General features: G+C 46.5%; 1 protein-coding gene across 1 annotated transcript in view; it reads right to left on the bottom strand.

The window, feature by feature from the left end:
* IBSP (integrin binding sialoprotein) overlaps positions 1 to 7,083 on the bottom strand; it is a 347,644-nt gene that overhangs the window by 211,035 nt on the left and 129,526 nt on the right. The gene's annotated exons all lie outside the window — the stretch shown is intronic.

Here is a 7,083-nt window from a genome sequence, read left to right as displayed (position 1 = left end):
ACGGAGGTGGAGGCGTCAGACAGCAGTAGGAGGTGTCGGGTGGCAGCAGCAGAGGTACCAAGTAAGGGACCATGGAGGGCCACTCCAAAACGCCGAGGTGCCTGGAAGCTTTAGAGCCAATTGGCTTTGGCTTCGGGGTGCCTCGGGCTTTGTCCGAACTGCCTCGGAACTCAGATTTGGGGCCATGGCCCGAGGCACTGCACAACCCTATCCAGTACCTGTGTAGAGCTAGAGTGTCACGGTCCGGGTTCAATAGAGAGCACACATTTGCTCTCTCAAGAACTGGCAGGTGCTGGAATTGCAGTTTGGGAATCGCGGATTTACAAACAACATGACTGTTCCATTCTGTTTTGAACAGCTTTGCTAAAGCTTAGCCTATATATGCATGCTTGTGAAACTACACGAGTCTTCTGACTATTGCAGCACACTTTGTAGTTATTTCCCATGACAAAGGCTAGAGTGCAACCCCTCATTTCTTCAAGTCATTACATTTGAAGGCATTAAGTTCACTCCCTCCCTCACAAGCTTTATTCACACGTTGGCTGCTTCTGCAATATGAACTTATTTTGCTTGATTACACAAAAGACAGTCACAGTGTAGAAAGTCTCAAGAAGGAAGAGTGATGTGTCTCCTACGTTTAGGCCTCAAGTCTATAGTTATTCTTGTTTATTCATTCCTGGAGGTTGTGGTGAAACTCTTCATTCCCAAGAGGAGAAAATAAGTCAGCGGAGAGATAGTTTTTGATTACAAGGGCGGCACGTAAGCAGAGCAACAGGTGTGAGTTTGCCAAACGTCAAAGCAAGATGGCCCTTTGAGATATCAACTTGTGGGGCGGACGCAAGAAATAAGAGATGACACAAATGCTGGATTTAAACTGGGCCACTTTTATTCAAGATCTGCAAAGGGTTCCTATCGGGCATCCAGCCAGGCCTGCATTCAGGCCTCACTAAGCAAAGGGAGAGCTTTCCTGGCCCAGTGGGTGGCGCTCAGTTTCGCCGCCCTGCTGTCGATCCCCTTCGTGGGGTGGGGAGACCTTCCCTTGTCACCCCCAACCCATGCCCCCAGGCTCAAGGTGGGTGAGAGAGGTCGGCCTCAAAGGTGGTCCTTATCCCCCAGCCTGGCCACAAGGCTCAACACTGGGAGCCCTGGGGAATCACCTAACACTGTAACAGTGCCTTGGATGCTCGCCATTAAATTCCGTCTGGATGCCCTTCCCTACCTGCCACGGGGGGCGTCAAGCCACTTGCTTAGTCGCTCCCCCCATCTACCTAATGAGATGCTTCGCAGACCCCTTTGCAGATAGTGCAGAAGTAAATCGTTTCCAATATCAGACAGGTGTACGCCATCCTGTCTGTATAGCTCCCTCCGGGTCAGAGTAATTGAGGGGTGCATAATGCTAACGTCCCCATGTTTAATTAGGTCTCGGAAGATTTCGCCATTGACTCACCGCCGTGCCCTCTCCATCGGCTTGATATCGCAACCCAATCGCCAAGTAAACCTGGGTAGTATGCAGGACCAAATTATTATTACTCCAGGCCAACGTCGCTGAATGATCTTGAAATCGGCAATAGCTTGCAATATTAGGGCCTTGCCCTTGAGCAAGCCCAGGTCATTTCCTCCTAGGTGGATGATGAGAACTTGGGGTGGTGCAGCCGCTGTTGGGTCATGAAATAAAGTGGGCAGCAAGCATTCCCACCGCATCCCACGTCTACCCAACCACTGTATTGTGGCGAACTGGCTCAAGCCCAGTTGGGTTCCAAATGAAGAGGTAGCCGCCCTTCTGCCGGCCCAGAAGACCATACTGTGGCCACATATGGTAACGCGAACTGATGCCCGTCTTCCCCAACGATCTAAAATAGACAGGGTAGTTAGGCATTTGAAACATTTTTATTACTGAGGCATTTTCCTGATGTAAGACCGGAACGCTACCGATCTCCATCTACCAATGTTTTGGATCGTATGAGGGGGTAGCTCTAACATAGCCGCCATGGATGCCGCCCCGATTCTAAACGAGTGGGTGCCATAGGATGCCTCTTTTAGGCCTAACACTTGCAGTGCTTTTTTGGTAATGGTCCAGAATTGGTACTTTGTTAGCGGTGAGGAATTGCTATGGCGGAAAAGGTTGCCTTCCCCGTTGCCCCGTAAATTAATGTAAGTTTGTAAAGCGTTCACAGGGCAGATGTCAACGGCTGGAGCAATGCTAAGGGAGATGTCTACACCTTTGCCCTCCTGATCTGTCTTAGACCTCCTCAGCCGCAGTGTGATTCCTTGATCCAAGAGTGATAAATCACTATATTGCAAAGCCTTGTGTGAAAGGTCATTTTTTGAAAACGCTAGTAACTCCGATATGTGAAAAGCCCCAAAAAATGCAGTTACAGAGACTGCGTGGAATAATGCTGCCTTGTAAGGTGAGTGGCATAAACTGAGCCATTGGGGCTTTAGCCAGACCAATATATCCGGAGAAATTGGAAGTCGATTATCCAGTGGCGGAGGCGAGGCTTTAGACCAGCCTTTTAATGCCTGCCTGATCCGGAAGTCAGTTGTGTTGTCGGGCACACCTTGCATCTTGGCTAAAAAGGCCAGAGCAGCTAACTTACCAGATATAGTTCTTGTAGAAAGGCTTTTTCTATGAGCCAACACAGAACTCTAGGATGTGATCGACGGGGATGGGCCATGTTAGGGCCAGCTGCTTGGATACTCTAAAAGCATGAAATTCCTTACCTGTGTGCTGGTATGATGCCTTAGTACTCGGTGCTACCAACTGCCATACAGCGCGCTCAACTTCATGCTGCCAATGTCCCATAGGGGGGGCATAGGCTCCGGCTGCTGACATGCCCATGGTGCCAAGTCCCAGAAGCGCAGTACCTGCTGATCCGATAAAGCGTCAGCTATGGAGTTATCTAGGCCAGGAATGTGTCGAGCATGAAATAGAATATTATGTCACAAGCAATGCAGGGTGAAGGCACGGACAAGGTTCATGACTTGAGGGTTACAGGATGTTAGCGTATTAATGACGTATACTGTTGCTTGATTGTCGCACCAGAAATGGACAACGGAATTAGACAGCTCATCCTGCCAGATGTGGGCAGCTACGTAAATTGGGAAAAACTCCAAAAATGTTAAGTCGGTGGAAATATTTGATCGCTGCCATTCGGTTGGCCATTTCTTGGCACACCATCTGTCACCCCAAATTACGCCAAAGCCTAAAGAGCCGGATGCATCAGAATGAATCTGCATTTCAGCTTCTAAAAGCAAGTCCTGTCTCCAAAATGAGATGCCATTAAACTCAGATAGAAATGTTAGCCTTATGTGCAAATCTTCTCGCATTGCCTCCGTTACTCTGACCCTGTGGAAGGGGTGTTTTAGGCCTATCATGGCATCACATAAGCAGCATGTGAATGCTCTGCCAGGGGCTATGACTCTGCATGCAAAATTAAGATGACCTACCACCTCTTGTAACTGTCTTAGGGTAACCTTCTTAGCGTGCGTAATTTGGTTTAATCGTTGGCGGAGGGTGTGCAGTTTATCCTGAGGCAATCTGCAACATTGCCTATTGGAGGCCAATTCAATTCCTAAGAATGTTATGATTGTTGTGGGACCTTCCGTTTTTTCATGAGCTAAAGGGACACCCAATTGTTCAGTGAGGATGCGAAACGCATTCATCGTGTCAGAGCACAGGTTTGTATTAGCTGCCAGACAGTGGCTTCACTCGAGCCTGTGGCTCAACCCGGAAGCAGGGCTGCAGGTGCAGAAGCAAGCACCTGTGGCCTTGCTTCCAGGTTGAGCTACAAGCACGATTCAAGCCTGCGACTGGCTAAGATGACCAGGTAAGACCCCCTCCTCCCGCCTGTCCCCTTACCTGTCTCTGCCGCACGGACTGCAGTGGTGGTGGCTCCAGGCAAGCCCCCCCACTTACCTGGTCCATTGCTGCTGGGCCCGGGCTTGAATCGAGCCCCCTGGTCAACCAGGAAGCAAGGCTGCACCTGCGGCCTTGCTTTCAGATTTACCAGGGGGCTCGATTCAAGCCTGCGCCTGGCCGTGATGGACCAGGTAAGACCCTCCTCCTGCCTGTCCCCTTACCTGGCAAGCCCCCCCCCCCACTTACCTGGTCCCTTGCGGCTGGGTGCGGGCCTTGCTCTCCATTCTTCTCCCCCCTCCCTCCTGGGAATCTGAGGCGCGTGCGCTGCCTTATCAGATTCCCCGTAGGGAAACATTGGATTTTAATAAAATTCTAATAAAAAATCAAGGGAAGGGAATTTTGAAAAAAGAAAAGTCATTCCACCAACTAGAAGGACAGGAGGACAAGATCCCACCACTGGTTTGAAGGGTAAGGGTCCCAATTCGGAGGCTTTTCCCACTTTGGTACTTTGAACTGCCATCCTGCCCTCAATATTTCACCAATCTTCTTGAAACGCGCAGGGTATGTAAAACAAGCATTTCTTTCTGGCAGATCTCATTTTCAAAAAGATTGGTTAAACATTTTCCATTTTAGGATGCTAGAATGACACCCCCCCCCAATAATGGCCTTTAACATGGTGGAATGCTGTTTGTACTCTTCATCCTTAAAACAGGGAAACACTCCCGTGTTTCCTAGTAATAAGTATATGGGTAGCAGTAAGTAAATATGATTCCCATAGTTTAAGAATGGATTGGAATAGAGAATTGGAGTGCCCTATCTTGCCTAATCAATGGACGGTTGCCCTAGCATCTGTATCCAAAGTTTCTATAAATCTCAGGTTACATTTTAGACAGCAAAAAAAAAGAAAAGAAAATGTTTTGGGTTTATAAGACTCCACAACATCTTTTCAATAAGGGTTTGTCTAATTTGCACAATTGTTGGAGATGTAATGTATCTAATGCTTCTTTAGCTCATATGTTTTGGCAATGCCCTATAGTTGCCCCCCTTTTGGGAGGAGGTTATAATAAGGATGAACTTCGTACTGAAATAATCTATAATATGGAATAATGTGCATGTCCTCCTGAATTACCTACCGGCTTCTTGGAAGTTAACACCTGGTCAGCACAGATGGATTTTCAGAGCCCTTACAACAGCTAAAAGACTTATACTATCACATTGGAAGGACAAATCCCCACCTCCCATAATGCAATGGATCGGGGATGCCAAGACACAGGCTCTTTACAATAGGCTTGTCCACGGACACTCCCTGCTCAAGCTAAGCATCACCACTTTATGAGCCTGAGGTGAGGGACAAACACCACCTTTCTACAAACTATGTGGAGAAAGGGGTTAAACAGGAATAATTTCAGGAATAAAATAATGCACTGTGAATTATATGTGCTGATGGTGAATTAATGTCAGAACGGGTGTTATATGTATATAACTGCAGATGATTAATGCCAAGGAGACACGTGGGATTTTTGTGGTAGTAAAACAAACTGAATAAAAAATTATTCAATGTTCCCAAACTTTGTTTCATAATAAAACTTTTCAGACCCTTGTTAAAACCTCTCATCCAATCCTTTCTCTCTTCTCATACACACTTTCCTTTCACTCACACCTTCACTCTTCAACTTTCTTTATTATCAGGATTGTTTAATATACACCAACTGACTATCTGCACACTACACTCAAAAGACAACCCTCTTTACCCTGATCCTCTAATTCTCCCCTCGAACCAAAGTAATTTAAAACACACACACACCCTTATCACCTCAGTCATTCCCTTATATATCCTCCTCTCACCTCCTAAAATGTTCAATCTCCACCCACTCAGGTCAACATTCTAAACACAATAGTCTTACAAATTCTAGACATACATTAGGGAACTGACTTGTGGGGTGTAACGCCACAGAGGACTTAATAACATTATCAACCTTTGAACAGGTGTTATATAGACACAACTTGCAAGTGGATAAATATATGGATATCTGGTATGCTTTTCTTGAAACCTTTGTATAATTCTCAGCCCACCCAACCTTCTTTTTATGAACGGTAAACAAGATGGAAAATGACAGTAATCTTATATACATAATGTATGGGGTTATTTTTCATTTTCACAATGTATTTTCTGTTCTGCTTTGTTGATATTCACAATGAAATAAAATAAGATTTTAAAAAAGATAAACAAAGATACAGGAGCCCTGCCATGAGTGTGCCATAACCATACCTGTGGGTTATAGAAGTTTCCCTAGCTCACAGAAAGCTGTGGAGAAAACAGCTGAAGAATGCAAAAAGCTGGGCTCCGTCGCACACGCTTTGTAGTGGATTGAAAGAATCAGGATGAAATCTACAGGGCTGCAGAGAAGGTAAGACCAGTGGGCTGGATCCCAGCTTTTATCATGCCTGCTGGGACATCGCTGAGGACTTGAAAGCAAATGCAATAACACGTCTTGTGAATATACAATAGTGCAGGAGTACACCGTTTTTGGATTCCGGGGGTTATTTCCAGTGTCAGCAGGAATTGCACAAACAGATGCACACATATATGGGCAGGTGAGGAAACTTTAACTTCATCCCCATCCCAGTGATCCTGCATAATATCATCAGGATGAGGTGAGGAGATTGCTTTCAGGTCTCTGGGGAACCTTTCCAGTGACCAGGATCAAGACTGCCATTTCTACATCACCATTAGCAGCATGAAAGCAAAGGTTCTGATCAGCCAACACAGGACAGAGGGTGAAATTTGGCTGCAGATAGCATGGGGATTGCACAACATTGTTATTGTCATTACTGTCAGTTTATTTGCACTTGGCTGGGATGGGCTCAACCTTGGGGAAAACAATGGGCAAACTGCTTAGCAAAGTCAGTAGGCAAGCAAAGGATTGAAAGCCCAGTATCACGAGTCCAGGAAAAAGAGAAGTACAAAACGAAGGACTTATCAGGAATCCAGTGGACAGTGGCATGAGAGACTAATCCAAGGAGAAGCAAGGTCAGGAAAGTAAGGTTTTAAGGAACTGGGAGCTGAAGTAAATGTGTTGTTCCAGCAAGCACCAAGGTTCAACTGATTGATGTCGGTGGATGTGGCTATGCCTCCTGAAGTCATCCAGAAAGCCTGGTGGGGGGGCAGTCCAACCCCCAACCCAAATATAGTTGTGTACCCCTGCCTTAGGCTCACTTAACCT

Source organism: Elgaria multicarinata, chromosome 10 (genome assembly GCF_023053635.1).
Source record: "Elgaria multicarinata webbii isolate HBS135686 ecotype San Diego chromosome 10, rElgMul1.1.pri, whole genome shotgun sequence".
NCBI classification, from domain to species: domain Eukaryota; kingdom Metazoa; phylum Chordata; class Lepidosauria; order Squamata; family Anguidae; genus Elgaria; species Elgaria multicarinata.
This window is presented reverse-complemented; position numbering and strand designations above follow the sequence as displayed.